This window comes from Balaenoptera ricei, chromosome 12, assembly GCF_028023285.1.
Source record: "Balaenoptera ricei isolate mBalRic1 chromosome 12, mBalRic1.hap2, whole genome shotgun sequence".
Classification (NCBI taxonomy): domain Eukaryota; kingdom Metazoa; phylum Chordata; class Mammalia; order Artiodactyla; family Balaenopteridae; genus Balaenoptera; species Balaenoptera ricei.
Genome location: NC_082650.1, coordinates 30,682,829 through 30,699,712, shown reverse-complemented (window position 1 = coordinate 30,699,712; position 16,884 = coordinate 30,682,829). Strand labels below are relative to the sequence as shown.

General features: G+C 39.3%; 1 pseudogene; it reads left to right on the top strand.

The window, feature by feature from the left end:
* LOC132375903 (small ribosomal subunit protein uS2-like) overlaps positions 1-14,996 on the top strand; it is a 28,049-nt pseudogene extending 13,053 nt beyond the window's left edge.
* The last annotated feature ends 1,888 nt before the right edge of the window (positions 14,997-16,884 follow it).

Here is a 16,884-nt window from a genome sequence, read left to right as displayed (position 1 = left end):
TCTCTAATTGAAATAAGAAAGCAAGGTCCAGCTAGAATAAGCATGAGGGGAGGAGGTGATGAAGATTTGAGGTGAGAGGAGAGTGACAGAGTGAAGGGCAAAGCATGTGATCCCACATCCCCTTCAGATCCTGTGCCTATTTCTCAATTCCCATTTACAGCAAAACTACCCACAGGAGTTGTCGATACTCTCCGTCTTCAGTACTGCTTCCAGTTCATCTTAAAACCACTCCAGTCAGGTAATCACTCAAAATGCCCCTGAAGCATCTCTTGTCAAGGTCACTGGTGAATTACATGCTGTTAAACTTAATGGTCCACTCTCAGTCCTTAACTTTTTTTCAGTAACATTTGACCGTTGACCGCTCCCTCCTCTGAAGTACTTTCTGGTCTTCTGTTTTTGGCTACTTCATTGGCTCTTCCTTCTTGGTCTGCGTTACTAATTCTTCTTCCTGTCTCTGACCCAGTCTCGGAGAACTCAGCTTTCATTCCCTGGATCTCTTCTTACCCACACCCGCTCTCTTGGTGGTCTCATCCGTATAGATGTGGAGGGCTTCTAATTTATATCTCCGTCACAGGCCTTTCCCCTGAACTCCAAAAGCATTTACCCAACTGCTCACTTGACATCTCTACTTGGATATGTAACAGGCTTCCCTAACCAAACTTCTGATATTTCCTCAAAAAACTTACTCCACTCCTGATTCCTCCCCATTGCAGGAAATCACAACTTTATCCTCTTAATTGCTCAGGATAAAAACTTGGGAGTCAAGCTTGCCTTCTCTCTCTCCTGTATACTCCACATTCAGTTCTGTCAGAATATCCAGTTGTTTTTACCTTCAAGATACAGTCAGCATGTGGTCATCTCTTACCCCCTTCACATAGAAAACAGAGCAGCCTGATGTCACATGGTTCAAATCCATGCTGATGATCTCAAAGGTAGGAACATGAATTAGGATACATTTTGGAAAAGTTGATAGACCGATGTTGCCTTTTCCTCAATATCAAGCTCCAGCCAGTCAAATGTTCACAGAAAGGTGATGATAATAACTCTTTTTCTATTTCTTTGGCATCTACACTCTCCAACCTTAATATCTCCTTCATTGTTAACATTCATTTAGCATGTCCTATGATTGCATGATATTGATTTGTAAATAGGATTAACAAACAGGCCATCACCAGTTCACCTGTGTCAAAATAGCTCTAAAGGAGAAGCCATCTGCGGAGGATAAATGAGAGGCACATGGCCAGAGGAACCTAAAATAAACAGAAGGAAAAAAAAAAACCTGAGATGCTGCAGAACTTGGGAAGCAATTTTATATCAGTTCTACGAAGTTAGAGGGAAATTCAGGAGAAAATCTCATATTCACCTGTGATGGGGACGGCAGCAGGCTGGGCACTTAGGGGATCAGTAGGTATAGTTTTTCAAATATGTGTGTGTATTGGTCTTGTGTTTGTATTTGTGAGTATGCACAGTGCTCATAGACTGGACTTAAAGAACAAATTGTTCTTTATTATGGGACTTTCCTGGTGGTCCAGTGACTTAAGACTCTTGGCTTCCACTGCAGGGGGCACGGGTTCAATCCCTGGTTGGGAACTGAGATCTCGCATGCCATAAATAAATACAAAAATTTTTTAAAAATTAAAAAGAACAAATTGTTCTTTATTGTAATTTTAACTTAGTACAGCACCTAACAAAGGGCTTTGCATATTAAAAATGCAAGCACTAGTTGAATGAATAAAAATCTACTGAAAAATGAGCATAAACTACAGCATATTAATAAATTAACACTTGTTCTCAGTGTAATGTTTTGCTTATTTAACTGCTGTCTTGATTGAATCTGTTAATTGAAAATAGTCAATTAATAGTCAATAATTTAACCTATCCAAGAGATACATTGAGATACATATCTGTTTTCTTAGCTAAAAGTTAATTGCTGTGATTTCAAACACCTTTTGGATCTACCCCTAAAGAAGTTACAGAAAAATCTGTTCATTTGTTAATCATTAATAATACAGCCATTGTGACTTACATGTATAAATATACAAACTAGATGCTCATGTTGTCAAGTTACTGCTTATTTATAATTTGGATCCTGAGTTTCCTTGGCCACTTCTAACCTGAGCAAAAGTATAGATGACAGAGCAGTGAAAATCCAGTGCCTCTATTGGATGAACAAGTAAAAGATGTGTCTCCAAATGGAGGATCAATAGCATCATTTTATGTATTTATGAATTGGCATGTTAAAGGATTCAGTTTTAAATTGTTAGAACTTTATCATTGCCTCTGTGGTTGCTCCAAAACCTGATTTTGTGCCGTCTGAAGTCACTAGGTAAGAGGAAAATGAAAAAATGTATTTCATATGTTAGATTCATATGTAAATTGAGTGCAGTTATAGGCTTCAGATGAAACACTTGGCTCCTATAGAATTTTTTACATACTGTATAATAAAAGTCTGCAATATGATACCTCACACATCCCCATTAACCTCTGACACGGAATTTGTTCTATTCTGATTGTTTTTTCACTGATACAAGTGTTTGGTGAGGAATTAAGGAGCTTTCCTTCACAAATGTTTTGTTTGATTTACAGCATTTTTGGCTGTGATAGTCCTGGTTAGAATACTTTGCTGTTGAAATCTTAAAAAAAAAAATTAGTTAAATTCCCAAAGGATAATGTGCATCAGTTCTATGTTAAGCTCTTTGTTCAGATTTATGATTTCAGCCTCCAAAATGTGTTTTCACTAACATTATAGCGTGATAGATGAAAAAGTGTGTGCACAGCTTAAAACATTTGGAAATGCTTCTATAAGTTACTTTTATGCTGGGCAGTTTACTTTTTTCATAAACGTATTTCTATTCCATACTCTACTGTCACACAGGTTTCTGAAAGGTGAACATGAACTCTGTAGGAATTCTGTTTTTGGACTTAAAAACTGGAGTTGTGTGGTAGACAGTTTTTACTCTTGTCTAATTGAATTCTCCAACTTTTCCCCTTCTTGCTTACACAGACATCAGTTTTATTTGTTTTCCCTTGAATATTTGTGTGCTTCCTTCACTTACAGTACAAAAACCTCCCAGTTAAAGAGTTAAGGGTCATATTCATCCTTCATTTTTCATGCTGTCTCATTCTCCTTTTTGACTTTTCTAATCACCTTCTTTCCTCAATCACTTAGTAGTTGTGAACCATCAAAATATAGTACCATCACCAAGACAGCGTACATCACTAAGATGATTTACCACTTTACACCCCGGATCTGTCCTTCCCAATGTGGCCGCCAGTAGCCCTAGGTGGCTGTTGAGCACTTGCGGTGGGGCTGGTCCAAACTGAGATGCGCTGAGTGTAAAACACACACTGGATTTCAAAGACTTAGTACAAATAAAAAGGACATAAAATATCTTATTAATAATTTTTATGTTGATTACGTGTTGAAATGGTAATATTTTGAGCTTATTGATTTAAATAAAATGTCTTATTAAGTTTTCTTTTTTAAATGAGGCTACTAGAAAATCCTTTTGAAAATGTAGCTACCAGAAAATGTGGCTTGCATTATATTTAGATTAGACAGTACTGCTCAACATCAATTTTTCTCAAACCTGGTTACCCATCAGAAGCATCTAGGAAACTTAAAAAAACCCCACAGTTTCCTGGGTCCTACCCCAGACCTACTATTTCCAAATACTGGACATGGGTCTTAGGAATCTGTACTTTTAGAAAGCTCTCCTGACAATTTTGAGGATGCCAGTTAGTAGAGCAACGCTTATACACTTCTATTCCAAATGTCCCTCTTTTGCTACCTCAGGGCAACACTTTTTGGCCTGGATCTCATGTATTACAGGAAATGCTATTTTATGTGACTGAATATGGTTGTGGGTAAATCACAAAAACAAGTCCCTACCTACTTGCTGAAGTAGTTCCCTTTCCCTAACGTATTTAAATTTAGAACTCTGAAAAGCGGCTTAGTGAGTAAGGGTATTTGAATAATGCTATATCTAAGTCAGTTGGGACCAGCAATGGTCATTTACTTTTCTTTTTTCTTTTTTTTTAAGACTTTTAAATTATTTTTTTAAGAGTAGTTTTAGGTACACAGCAAAACTGAGAGGAAGGGACATAAATTTCCCATATACTCCCTGCCTGTACACATGCATCGCCTCCCCCGCTTTCAGCATCCCTCACCAGCGTGATGCATTTGTTACCATTAATTGATGAACCTATAATGACACATCATCATCACCCAAATTCCATAGTTTACCTTAAGAGTTCACTCTTGGTGTTGTATTGTTTGCTTTCAAAAATAGCAACTGGGTGGGGGGGGAATGATATATTCATATACCAAACATTTTATTTTAACTTAAAAAATATGTACAGACATTCCACTGTCAATCTTTTGATGTAGGGCCAGAGTGTTTTCTTGACATACTGGTCTGCTGATTAGAGCTCTCCAGTATCTTTCTTTCATAAGCAACATCCAAAATGCCTTCTTTACAATTTCCACTTCTATTTCTTTAAAATGTAGAATGATCTTAAATATACATATGAGGCAATCTACGTACAGTACTTTCTAGATTATTGTGATCTTTTCTCCTAACCTTCTGTAGTTTTGTCACTTAATTTGGCAGAAATCGTTTTTCTACTTATCTTTCCAAAGCATTTCACTTAGCTTCCACAGAGATAACAACTCTTTGTTTTTGCTCTTATGCTTTATAAGTTTACATAATATTTATTAAATTACAAAATTCCAATAACTGTTACATTGGTCACAATCAAGTTTGGCAATAAATTTATGTGGCTTTTGTTAAGCATAAAACTCAGTGTACAGGTTTCCAAGAGGTAGGTTGCTGTCGAGAGCATTCAGAGTGCTGTGGGCATCAGTGTATATGCTTAACGGAAGAAATGGATGGTATGGTGAATTAATCTGGCAAATCAGTTAATGGAAGGTCATTGAGAGAAGTTCTACTATAAAAACAATGGTATTAATAATAGTAACTGATACTTATTGAACACTTACTATGTGCCAGACATAATAAACACATATATATATTATCATACCTCACTTTAACTCACAAACATCCTTTGAGGCGTGATTTATAATTAGCCTCCTTTTACGCTGGAGGGAATTGAGACTTCCAGAGGTTAAGTCACTTAAGGTCATACAACTTTAAGTTTGGAGATAAAATTCAAACCCAAGTCAGTCTGATCCCAGAGTCAGGGACCAACTTTTAGCTTCAAAAGCCTAACCTTGGCGAGAGGGTTCATGCTGTCCCTTTCTGGAGATCTCACTTGGCCTGACATTGATCTATAGGACTGGGTCAAGGGCAGAGACTCTGCAAAGCAAGCAGTCACCATAACAAATAACTTGCATGTGTGTCTTAGATCAGAGGACAACTCTATAAACCATTTTTAGAATATGATGAAGCATCATGTAATTAATATATCTAATGTCTTAAACCAATGAGTAGATTTGGGTATTTTGAAGCAAGTTTGCTGAGAATATTATTTGAGCTAGAGCCCAGGCTTCAAGGAGATAAATAAATTCTTATCCTCATTTCTGGACACTCTATCCTGGGATCCCAAAACCAGGTATTTATCATGCTGTCTCCTTTGTGGTGCTTTTCTTTGGTGTGATAAATGTGGCTTCCTGGAAAGGCTGCTTTATGCCAGCCTTGAGGCAGAACACTTTTAGCTCAAAGAAAAATAAACTGGCTTCAGAAAAAAAAAAAATCATTGTCAACCTTTTAATCCTTCCTTTTCCATCTTCTTTTTCCTGACTGTGGTACCATGCATAGTTCAGTCTTCAGGGATCCATTGTTCATTTCTGGAAGAGCGTCAGGTGACCCACACGTGCACTTTGAGTGCCTTTTACATGCTTTGTCACACCCATATTTGTACGTGATAATTAATCACGCATGGATCAGTCAGCTACAACACTGCCCCAGGTTATCTCTGCCCCCACTACCATTTTCCTCCCCCCAGGACAGCAGGGTGTATAGCTTTGCCAAGGTGTTATTTGGTAATAAAAGATTTTTCCAAGATGTTTTCCAGTGAGCTGTGGAGCACTTACAGCGATCTGCACCTATTTTCTTGTCTTTGCAAGCGAGTAATAGCATTTACTTTCTTTGAAGTATAATTATGCCCGAAGAAGTCACTCTATTAATTTGGTGGTTCTAGATTTTCTGAGACTTTACTTTTGAACCTGCCACGCTGGAAATCCTTTTTTCTAATGATAATTTTGATCTGACTGTTAAAAAAAAAACCAAGCTGTGTAGCTTCTTTTTTGCACTGGTAAGAGTAATCAGAATTATTCTGTAAAGTTTTCAGTTCATAAAAACTTGCCAGGGAAGTGAGCAACTTTGTTTGTGCCTTAAACTCAGTTGGACATAGATTGGCCGTACCGTGTCATTTGAAGTTAAAAATTTCTGAATGCCAGAAAATAAGCGGCTGCCACAAGTAGGTCCAAAGGGAATAAACATACTGAAATTTCTCTTCTTTCAAGCCTGTCTCTGGGTGTCTGTGAGACAGTATTAAACATCAGTTTCATTTAATTTCAAAAGCGTTAGCTTTATGGTTAAATAGCCATCACGATGAAAAGAAATTCTGTCATTGTTTTTCTCATTTCAGGGCTGGAAATCAAATTGAATATCAAGAGTGGATGGGAAGCTTGCACATAGCTTTATAGATGGACAAACTCAAACAATTTGCAGAGGGCACCAGAATTTGGATAATGGCTCACATGTGTTTTGTAAAATAATGCTGCTTGTGTAGTAGACCAGCAGCCCTCAAAACTGGTCCCTGAACCAGCGTATTAGCATCACCTTCATCTGAGGAAGGCAAATTCTCAAGCACCACCCAAATCTTCTTATAGCAAAAACCCTGGGGAATTCCCTGGCGGTCCAGTGGTTAGGACTCGGCGCTTTCGCTTCCGGGGCCGGGTTCGATCCCTGGTGGGGTAGCTAAGATCCCACAAGCTGTGCAGTGCAGCCAAAAGAAAAAAAAAAAAAACCAAAACCAAAAGACCTCTGGGGGTGGAGTCTAGTGATCTGAGTTTAAACAGTCCCTCCAAGTGATTCTGTATACTAATGTTTGAGAACCACTGCTGTACACAATTATTTTATTTGGAAGGAAATTTTGGCATCCTCTCTCCAAACTCGTCATTTAATAGGTAAAGATTTGAGGCTCAGAGAAGTTATTTAGTTCACCTAAGGTGGTGTTTCAAGTTGCAAGGAACAAAGTCAAACAACGATTTAGTTAATGGACATTTTGTATGGTGTCACTGATACCAAGTCTTAGAATCTATTGTGTGGACTCTGGCATCTTTTTCACTGTCTCTGTTATTTCTAATACTTCTGAGTAAAGAATGACCTTCTCTTCTCTCTTTCTACCTCATGGCTTCTGCTTACATCTTTTATTGCCTAACTGCTTTTGCTTAATGCCTTTCCTTTCCATTGGTAGTTTTGTTTTGTTTTGTCTTGTTTTTCAGGTTCTGCATAGTTCACGGCCTGTATCCCACTCTGTGTATTATTATTTAAAGTCCCTAAGAGAGATGATCTGGTAGACATTATAGAGTTCTTCCATTAGGCAGAGCTCTAGTGCCAGACCATCTCATTCATTCATTCATTCATTCACTCAACAACTGTTTACTGGGATTTTGTGTCTTTCATCATTCTGGACTTGGGAGACACAAAAAAGAGGATAAACAAAATATTCAGGTCTGCACAGCTCTTAAATCTTAGTTGGGAGGCTGGACAGAAAATAGACAAAGAATAAATATTTACAAGTCCACAATCTTTTATCTGTGATTCTGAAATTCAAAAAGCTCTTCAAACTGAAAGGTATTTCCTAACTCAGTTGGCAGCAAAACCTGACCTGACTTGAACTTCTCTGGCAGCAGAACATGACCTGGGGAAAGATGAAGCTATTTGTAGTCTTTGTTTATCCCTCTTGGTATGAATTCCCATGAACTGCATTGAAGAAATGTTAATGTTTGCTTATGAGGGGCTGTCACAGACCCTGCTGGGAGTGTGCCATAAAGCCTTCCTAAAAGTTCTGAACAAATTCAATTTGGAAGCACAGATGGCCCCAAAGGTTTTGGGTAAAGGATACAGATCTGTAATCAGGGTTGCCAAGCGCTATGAAGAAAAATTATCAAGGAAAAAGGATGAGAGGCAAACAGGGAATATGCCATGTAGATCATAAACATTAACGATTGTTGTCCCCAGCATGCATCCAACTCTGGGAGCGCTCACTAATGTGCAGGGAAGGTAATCACCAGTACAAGACAGAGGGGCTTTTGCAAATAAGTCATGCAAAAAGAACATGCTGATTTCAAAACTTCTAATCCATTCCCACCAAGTAATTCCTTAAATACAGTGGAAAATATTATTGAAATTACGGCCTGATGTAGTAGGACATTAATGCTTTTAAAGCACGTAGAGTCCAAGGAGATGGATTTAAATGATGCCCTTCGATAGTGAGGGCATACATATGTTTAGATAAATGATGACTAAGTGGATGAATTAGTGAAATGGAGAACAGATTATAAAGAGCAAGGGAATATGAGTTATCCCTCTGTGTGTGTGGTCCAATCTAAGCGAATTTGTGACCTTTTCTTACATGCAGAAATAGCATATGGAGATCTCCTATGCAATGTTAGTGATAGCATCAGTCTTGCCAACTTCAAATTCTGTGCCACGGTTTAAGTTTTTTTCTCATCTTATACTGCATGCAATACAGTCTCCACCTGCTAGGAAGTATTGTTACTAAGCTGTTATCAACATGTTTCAAAATATAAGTGCTGTTGACTCTATTGCCTTTCCTTATTATTTTATCTTAAGTGTATAATTTGTAACAATATCTGATGTGCACTGAACTGTGTCATAAGCCTAAAATAAACTTAATGAATATTAAAGGATGGATATGCATCTTGTCATAGGCTGGATTTAAACTTTTAAGTGATTTCTGGCTTTTTAATCTCTAAAATTTTTAAATAAAAAGTTACGTTTGGCAAAGGATCATGCATTGAGATCTACAAAATCACAGTGCTGGGTGAAAAGTTAAGAATTTCTTCATCATCCCCCTTGGCACATGATCACACGATCTCTGCTTGGATGCTCGAAGTAGTAATACTCAGCCACCTCTATTTCTTTTTTACCACTTCATTTTTGCTCCATGTGGAGTAAAATATATTAGCAGAACTGCTCGGTTGTGTTTTCTGAAGTTACAGAGACTGGTCTACTCTTCCAATTTTTGATATATATCACCATAGTCTATCCTCATCTTTTCTTTGCCAAGTTGTCACGAAAATTAGTTTGTGCAACTTTTCTTCATAGCTCATGGTTTCTAAACCGACTGGTCTCCAGTAGACACTTATTTTGTATTGTCTATTTACAGATGTAACACCCAGATCCAGGCTTTTAGTGTTGTTCTGATCCACATAGAATAGAATGACCCTAAAAGTTTCCTAAATCTGGAACCATACTGTTATTTCACAGTCCTGTTATATATTTTCTTATTTATGTTCTTACTCAGAGCTGTTGTCTTTGGCACTTGCCTGGCACCTCGCTTGGGCTGCTCTGTATCTTAGATTTTTTTACATCCTATCCTACAGATTCATGGTTGTTGGTGTAAGTGGTAGGCAGAAATCAGCCAATTTACTAGTACGTTGGTAGGTTGATGTGATGCTACACCCAGGAATAGTTCCAGATTAACTGGAAAAACTCTGATTACATTAATTGGAATTCTAAAAGCAGGATTTTCATTCTGTTTTAGATTTTGAGGGGTAATCCAATAGTTAACCGTGCTGTTCACAATATTCTCATTACTGTGTACCCTACATTTATTGATTTCAGAAAATGTTCAAGATATCAAGCCCTGAACTAACAAGTAATAGCTTCAAGTAGTGTTGATGCATAAAAAGTTTTCTGAGAAAAAAAAAACAAAACCTACCTTATCTTTGTATTTGTTTTCTAGAATTGACCATAAGGATGTTAGAGGGTCTTTTTTTTTAAACTTATGTGGTTAGAAGAATGAGTTACAGTGTTGATTACAGATCTTCATTGCAGACCCTCAGTTTATGAGGTTAGAGAGTGATTTATAATGTTGACTATAGGTCAGATTGTCTTTGAGAAAGCTGTGCTTTCAACACCACAGGATTAAAAGGAAGAACCGAAAGGAAAAACAGTATATTAAAAACGACTCTCCTCCCAGCTCCTATTCTCAAACCCCACTCTCCCCAATATGCTGGTTTATAAACCAGTGGAAAATTGATGCTGGTGACTGATGGTCTTTGCCTCCATGTGCTGACTTCCTTCCCTACCGTTTTACTTTTCCCAAGCTTCTCTGTGCTCATAACTTTCACTCACGCTGGTTCTATCAGGATTATTAAACTGACTGGGTCCTGCTTTGTGGTCTCTTCGAAGGGAAACTCATAGCTACAGCCAAAGACAATGGAGGAAATGTCACTTTCCTGGTTTTAGCGCCACATTGCTAAGGGAGTTACACTGTGTCATGAAAAATTGTTGGTTACCCGATTTCCAAGACCTCACTCGTGGATGTAACCCTCAGGAAATATCAATAAAGGCAAGAATCCAAGTAAGCCATATTCAACTCCCCGAAGGGAGTTATATTTTTAAGATAGTAAACTTTGAAATGTATTATGTATGATCCTTTTAAACATTATAACTGGTTTCCTGATTATAGAGAGTGAAGTGGCCAAAAACACAAATAAAAATACAGAAGATAATAGTTTGGAAAAACTGCCATTTAAGTATTCATACTGACTGGATGTGGCAATAACGTATACTGCATATTTTTTTCATAAATTAATTAGGCATTTATTTTAGATTTTAAATGGTCTGTCTTTTATTCCAACCTCTTCCCTCATCCCAGAGTTTTCAAATTGACAAAAACTTCCTTAATTGTACTTCTACCTAACATGGATAATTTAGAAATTAGAAATTCAAATTCAGCTGGTATAGAACCAAGTTACCAACATAAATGTGTGATATTGTTTTTCAGAAAAATTATTCTCCTGGGAAAAACCTATTGACAATGATAAACTGCCCAGATTTTATTCTTATAGTAGGTAATATAATCAGAAGATCTGGGGGAGTCAAGTCCTTAATAAATGTAAAATATTTATTTGGAGGAGTCTAATTGACAAATTATAAGGATCTTCAAATGTGCCCCACTGTACAAATAGGCTGTATTTCCATTGAACTTGTCTAATGACCTTGTAAACTAAAAAATCCCCAAAGTCGAGTGGTTTATCAGTGTCAGCAACACTAAGTAGATAAAACTTGAGTCACATAAGAACTCCTTAAGTGTATATATGTTTTTCATTATTATAATTTTCTTTTTAAAAGGCATATCTATATTAAATGTATATGTGAAACAGAATTGCCTTCTGGAAAGAGCTAACCAAATACTGAAGTGTAGGCCAGAGATGATCTTGAGGTGTGAACTCTGGATGGTAGAGGTCATTACAGGAAAGGCCAATCACCAGAGAGCTAGAGTGGCATTTGGAATTATTGTTGATTGTCCCTCCTACCAGTTTTTAGTTTCTCTGATTCATTAGGTAACAGAGTGAAAATTTTTATTTAGATCAGGGATAAAAGATCTGTGGCAACTCAAACATGGGCTAGATTTCAGTTAATCTTTGCTCTATGAACAAGTAACTCATTAAAAGCAGTTAACAGGATTATAATAGAAATGTGTGCTTTAGCATCAGACTAAAAATCTTGCAGCTATCGAAATGAATCTTTCCAGATAGTCACCGTGTTACTTACAAGTCTTCCCTAGTCTTTTCATCCAACTGGAATTTTTCACTTAGAATTCAACACTTTCTCTCTTCCTAGTTCTGAAAGCAATACAACCCATTCTTAAAACCAAAACCAAAACCAAAAAAAAAAAACCAAACGAACTTCTATAGTTTTGATACTTGCTTATGCCAGTGTAATGTATGAATTCTGGTTATTCCTAACATTCAAGTCCTCTATTTAGATCAGCTGTGCTCCTTTCCATCATGGCCTTAGATCCCAGTTCTGGGTGGCACAGGCACCAAAGCTTGGTGCAAGCAACAGTGGGGATTAGGGGTGGGCAGCGGTGGTGGGTAAGGGAGGCTCAGAAATGGGCCATTAGCCGGGAGCTAATAGGCTCTCAGGTCAAAGTGACATTAAGGAAGTCAATCCTTTAACTCTTATGTCTCCAAATCTCCTTTCTTCCTAGTTGTTTCCCCACCCTGGGAGAGGGCCAGTTAGGAGACCAAGTCCAAACAGGGACAAGATAATATAGTAGTCCAGGTCCCCTCCAGCCATGGAAAACAATGGAAACTCTCAGAGGACTAAGATGGGAGCTGTCCAGGATTAAGGTGAGGAGTACTCAGTGTTAGAGGCAGAGCTGGATCCTTCAAGCATTTCTTTTGGAAACTGAGCTGGGAAAAAAAAAAAGGGAACAGGACCTAATCCCAAAGATTTGTGACTTGGATAACAATGTGGGAACCATGAGGTATTTGGATGGGTAGGAAGGAATGTGGCTTCCCTGGGTAGCTGGAAGAACACAATAACTTCTAAACATTGTCAAAACTCCTCATTCTGGTCCATGGTTAGTTCCTCTCCTTCCATGTCTCACTGCAACCCCAGAAGTCTACCAGATAATTCTTCTGTACACTGATTTCTGGATTTCTTCCTTGACATGGATGCCAAGATGCTGATTTTTATTAAAAGAATTACAGTCAAGAAATACTGCCACATTTTTCTCAAATACCTGAATAATTTTAAGGTAGCAAGAGGCCACTAAGAGAACGGTTTTAGTCTCATTACACGTTGAATTAGGGAAGGTAAGAAGGGTGTGTATGCCTCCCTCCCCAATTATTCTTAACTGAGGTCCTGTGTTGAATCTTTCTTTCATAACTGCTGCAACACAAAAAAAGTGCTACCTCGCTTCATCCTCTTACCCTTCTTACCTTCCCTAGGCCTTTGTCAGCTCCACCTGGATTTCTCCTCAATGGCTTCCCTGACTCCAGTTTTGCTACTCTGCAAGCCAAACTGCATTTCTGCTAGACAGGTAAATTTCCTAAACCTCTGTGATGACCTATATGGGAAAAGGATCTAAAAAAGAGTGGATATATGTATATGTATAACTGATTTACTTTTCTGTACAGCAGAAACTAACACGACATTGTAAATCAGTTATACTCCAATAAAAATTAAAAAAAAAAAGAAAAGAATAATCTGGGCTTTGGGGAGTGACAGTCACGGCGCTCCACCCTGAGAGAAGAAACCAACTTTATACGTTTGGAGAAAGCAACTCAGTGTCTTGATTTTGTGTGATGAATCTGCATGACACAGCTAGTTTCATTACTGAGGCTTTGGGCTCCAGCTGGCTCCACTAACGGGCATTCTGAAAAGGTTTTTCTAAGAAATTAACTCCATGGAATATTGAGGCCTGTCACCTCTCTGTTGGTTCTAATCTTTCTGACATGATTTTACTTGCCAAGAGTACGCATGTCAGTTTTATATTCATCACTTTGGTTGAAAATGTTTGGAGCAGGAAAACCAATTCTATGGCTGGGGCTTTCTAGGTGCATGGATTTCAGTGGCCTCAGATGGTTGCCACACCTTAATTCCTGCAAGCTCCCAAGCTTCTTGTCCTTGAAGTTCTTTAAAAGCAAGCCTCAAAACCCTAGGAGATAACGTAAGCAATTGGTCAGCCTTCTACTGTCCACTCTTCTTGATTCTAAACTAAATTAGCATGATCTCATTTATTCTCCAACTTTTTGTTGACAGCCTATTATGTATCAGGTTTACCCCCATGGAGAACACAAGGTAGTGAGAAAGTCAAATAACCAGACTGGCAATAAAATAAAGCCTCATACACACCATGACAGGTGCAGTGTAGGTTAGGGCTCTGGAGCCAGACTAAATTTGAACTCTAGCTCTGCCACTTACTGGCTGTGTAATGTTGGCCAAGTAACTTAACATCTCTGTGTCTCAGTTTTGCTATCTGTAAATGAAAATAATAATGGCACCGCCTTTCCACACTACCCAGCCAGGGGTCCATATGGCTTGTTCTGCATTCTCATTGTAACTTAAAGGGAAGCTCTCACAATGTCCGCAGCCCTTGATGTCCTGAAAATGAAGGAGGAGGATGTCCTCATTCCTTGCAGCAGGAACCCACTTAGGTAGCACCAACCTTGACTTCCAAATGGAACAGTACATCTACAAAAGGAAAAGTGATGGCATCTACATCATAAATCTGAAGAGGACCTGGGAGAAGCTTCTGTTGGCAGCTCGTGCCACTGTTGCCATTGAAAACCCAGCTGATGTCAGTGTCCTATCCTCCGGGAATACTGGCCAGCGAGCTGTGCTGAAGTTTGCTGCTGTCACAGGAGCCCCTCCTATTGCTGGCCGCTTCACTCCTGGAACCTTCACTAACCGGAGCCAGGCAGCCTTCCGGGAGCCAAGCCTTCTGCTGGTTACTGATCCCAGGGCTGCCCACCAGCCTCTCACGGAGGCCTCTTTCGTTAACCTGCCTACCACTGCTCCGTGTAACACAGACTCTCCTCTGCATTATGTGGACGCTGCCATCCCGTGCAACAAGGGAGCTCACTCAGTGGGTCTGAAGTGGTGGATGCTTGCCCGGGAAGTTCTGCGCATGCGTGGCACCATCTCCCGTGAACACCCATGGGAGATCATGCCTGATCTCTACTTCTACAGAGATCCTGAAGAGATTGAAAGGGAAGAGCAGGCGGCAGCTGAGAAGGCTGTGACCAAGGAGGAATTTCAGGGTGAATTCAGCTCCAGCTCCTGAGTTCACTGCTACTCAGCCTGAGGTGGTGGACCTGTCCGAAGGTGTGCAGGTGCCCTCTGTGCCTATTCTGCAGTTCCCCACTGAAGACTGGTCTGCAGCTCCCACTGCTCAGGCCACTGAATGGGTAGGAACAACCACTGAGTGGTCTTAAGCTGTTCTTCCACAAACTCTTAAAATGGAAATAGGTTGATGGAAAATAAACAGTTTCTAAAAAAAGAAAATAATAATAGCACCTAATTTATAGGATTATCTTGAAAGATAATTGAAATGATGTAAGAAAAGTGTTTAGAACAATACCTAGCACAAAGGAAGTACTCAGTAAATATCAGCTAATATATTCCAGCCCAGAGGAAAGGTGGGATATAATGAAACAGAGCATGGGCCAGCTGGTTATTGTTGGTACAGACTAGTACATATGAGAGTTTGATAGCCGGAGTCCACTTTGGCTGGTCATGGCATCTGTCCTGATTGGTCAGTATGTCCATTTTGATTGGTGGGGAATTAATTGTGCTGTATGGGTTGTTTATTATTATTTATATCATCCCAGAGTCTAAATCATTGGTCCTGAAACATTAATATACACTAGAATAAGTGGAATGTGGTTTCTTGGACCCCAGCCCAGAGAGTTTGATTCAGTTAACATGGAGTGGAGCCAGAAATATTTTACACAAGCACTGCAGGTCTGCTGTCTGAGAAACTCTGATTTGGAGGGTCAGGGAAGGTCATCTAGAAGAAGTAACATTTAAACCAAGATCTGAAATTCTAGTTCCTGTAGGCAAGGAGGTGGAGAGAGCAGAATGGAGTGGGAGATTATTCTTCTCAGAGGGAACATCGTGGGCAAAGGCACAAAAGTTAAGGGAAAGAAGTTCAGAATGGCTGCAGTATTGAGTACAGGGGTGGAAGCAACGGGAAAGGCTCTGGTCATAAAGACGTTGTAAGCCATGGATTTTTATTTTATCTTTGGGACAACGAATAGGAAATCACTTCACATATTTTAAGGAAGGGTGACAGGATTGTATTCACACACCGGAAGAGCTCTGGTTTTGTGCAAAGGGGAGAAGTCCAGCAAGTCAGAGGCAGGAGGCCAGCCAGTGGGTTCTCTAGTGAAAACTGTTACCTTGACAGGTGGCCTGTCTTCTGTCCTCACGCTTGCACTTGGCACTCTCCCTGACTCTTTCCTCTCTCCTTGACCCCCTGGACCTCTCGACTCGCTTAGCCACTCAGGTCTTATTGGCTTTCTTCACATCAGGTGTGACCTCCTTGCTCCTGTCTCTGGCAAGAAAGATGCTCTGGTCTCAGTGCCTGGTCACATGGGTGCCTGAGGAAGAAGAGAAAGAGGAGGGAGAGGGTGGAGGTGACTCTAGTGTAAGATGTGAGAGGGCAAGTCATGTCCATCTCTTTGTGGCTACAGAAGTGGCAACGTGTAGCAATAGCGTCTAGGGGCGTAGTATATAGTAGGTGCTCAGCAAATACTTGCTGAAAGAAGGAGAGCTGTGTCTGCAACAGTGGACCCATCCATAAATACCCGAGGGTAATTCTAACTGCTACAACCTTGTCATTGTCAATTAGGAGTCATTTTAATTAATCCGTTTGATCATACTTTCTTCTCTTTTTTTCTCCTTATTCTTTGCATATTTCCTAACAGGGAAAGGCGGTTGGACATCATTTTTTCATTAGTTAGTCAACCTCAAAATGTTGTTATTTTAACGGTGCATGTTATCCTGCTGTTGTATCTTTGGCTTTTTGGAATTACTTTGCCAAAGCAGAGAAAGTACAAATCCTAGAAACCTGTTACTCTCTAAACTCGCTTCATAAACCAATCCAGAGTCATTTTCCACAATGGGATTGAGAAAGAAAGAACAGTCAGTTAAGAAGCGTAGCACTTCCTAGCTTACCCTTCAGAACCCATCCTTCAGGTAGCACATTGATGCAGGATCCCAGGAGGGCAAGAAGTAGAGAATGGGGGTTAAATAAACTTCTAAAATGCTATAATTTTCCATGGGCCATGCTTTAAAACCCTGGGATTAGTCCCTGGAAAATCATTTATTCAATTATTAAGACAAAGTTATGGATAATGCTTTTTCC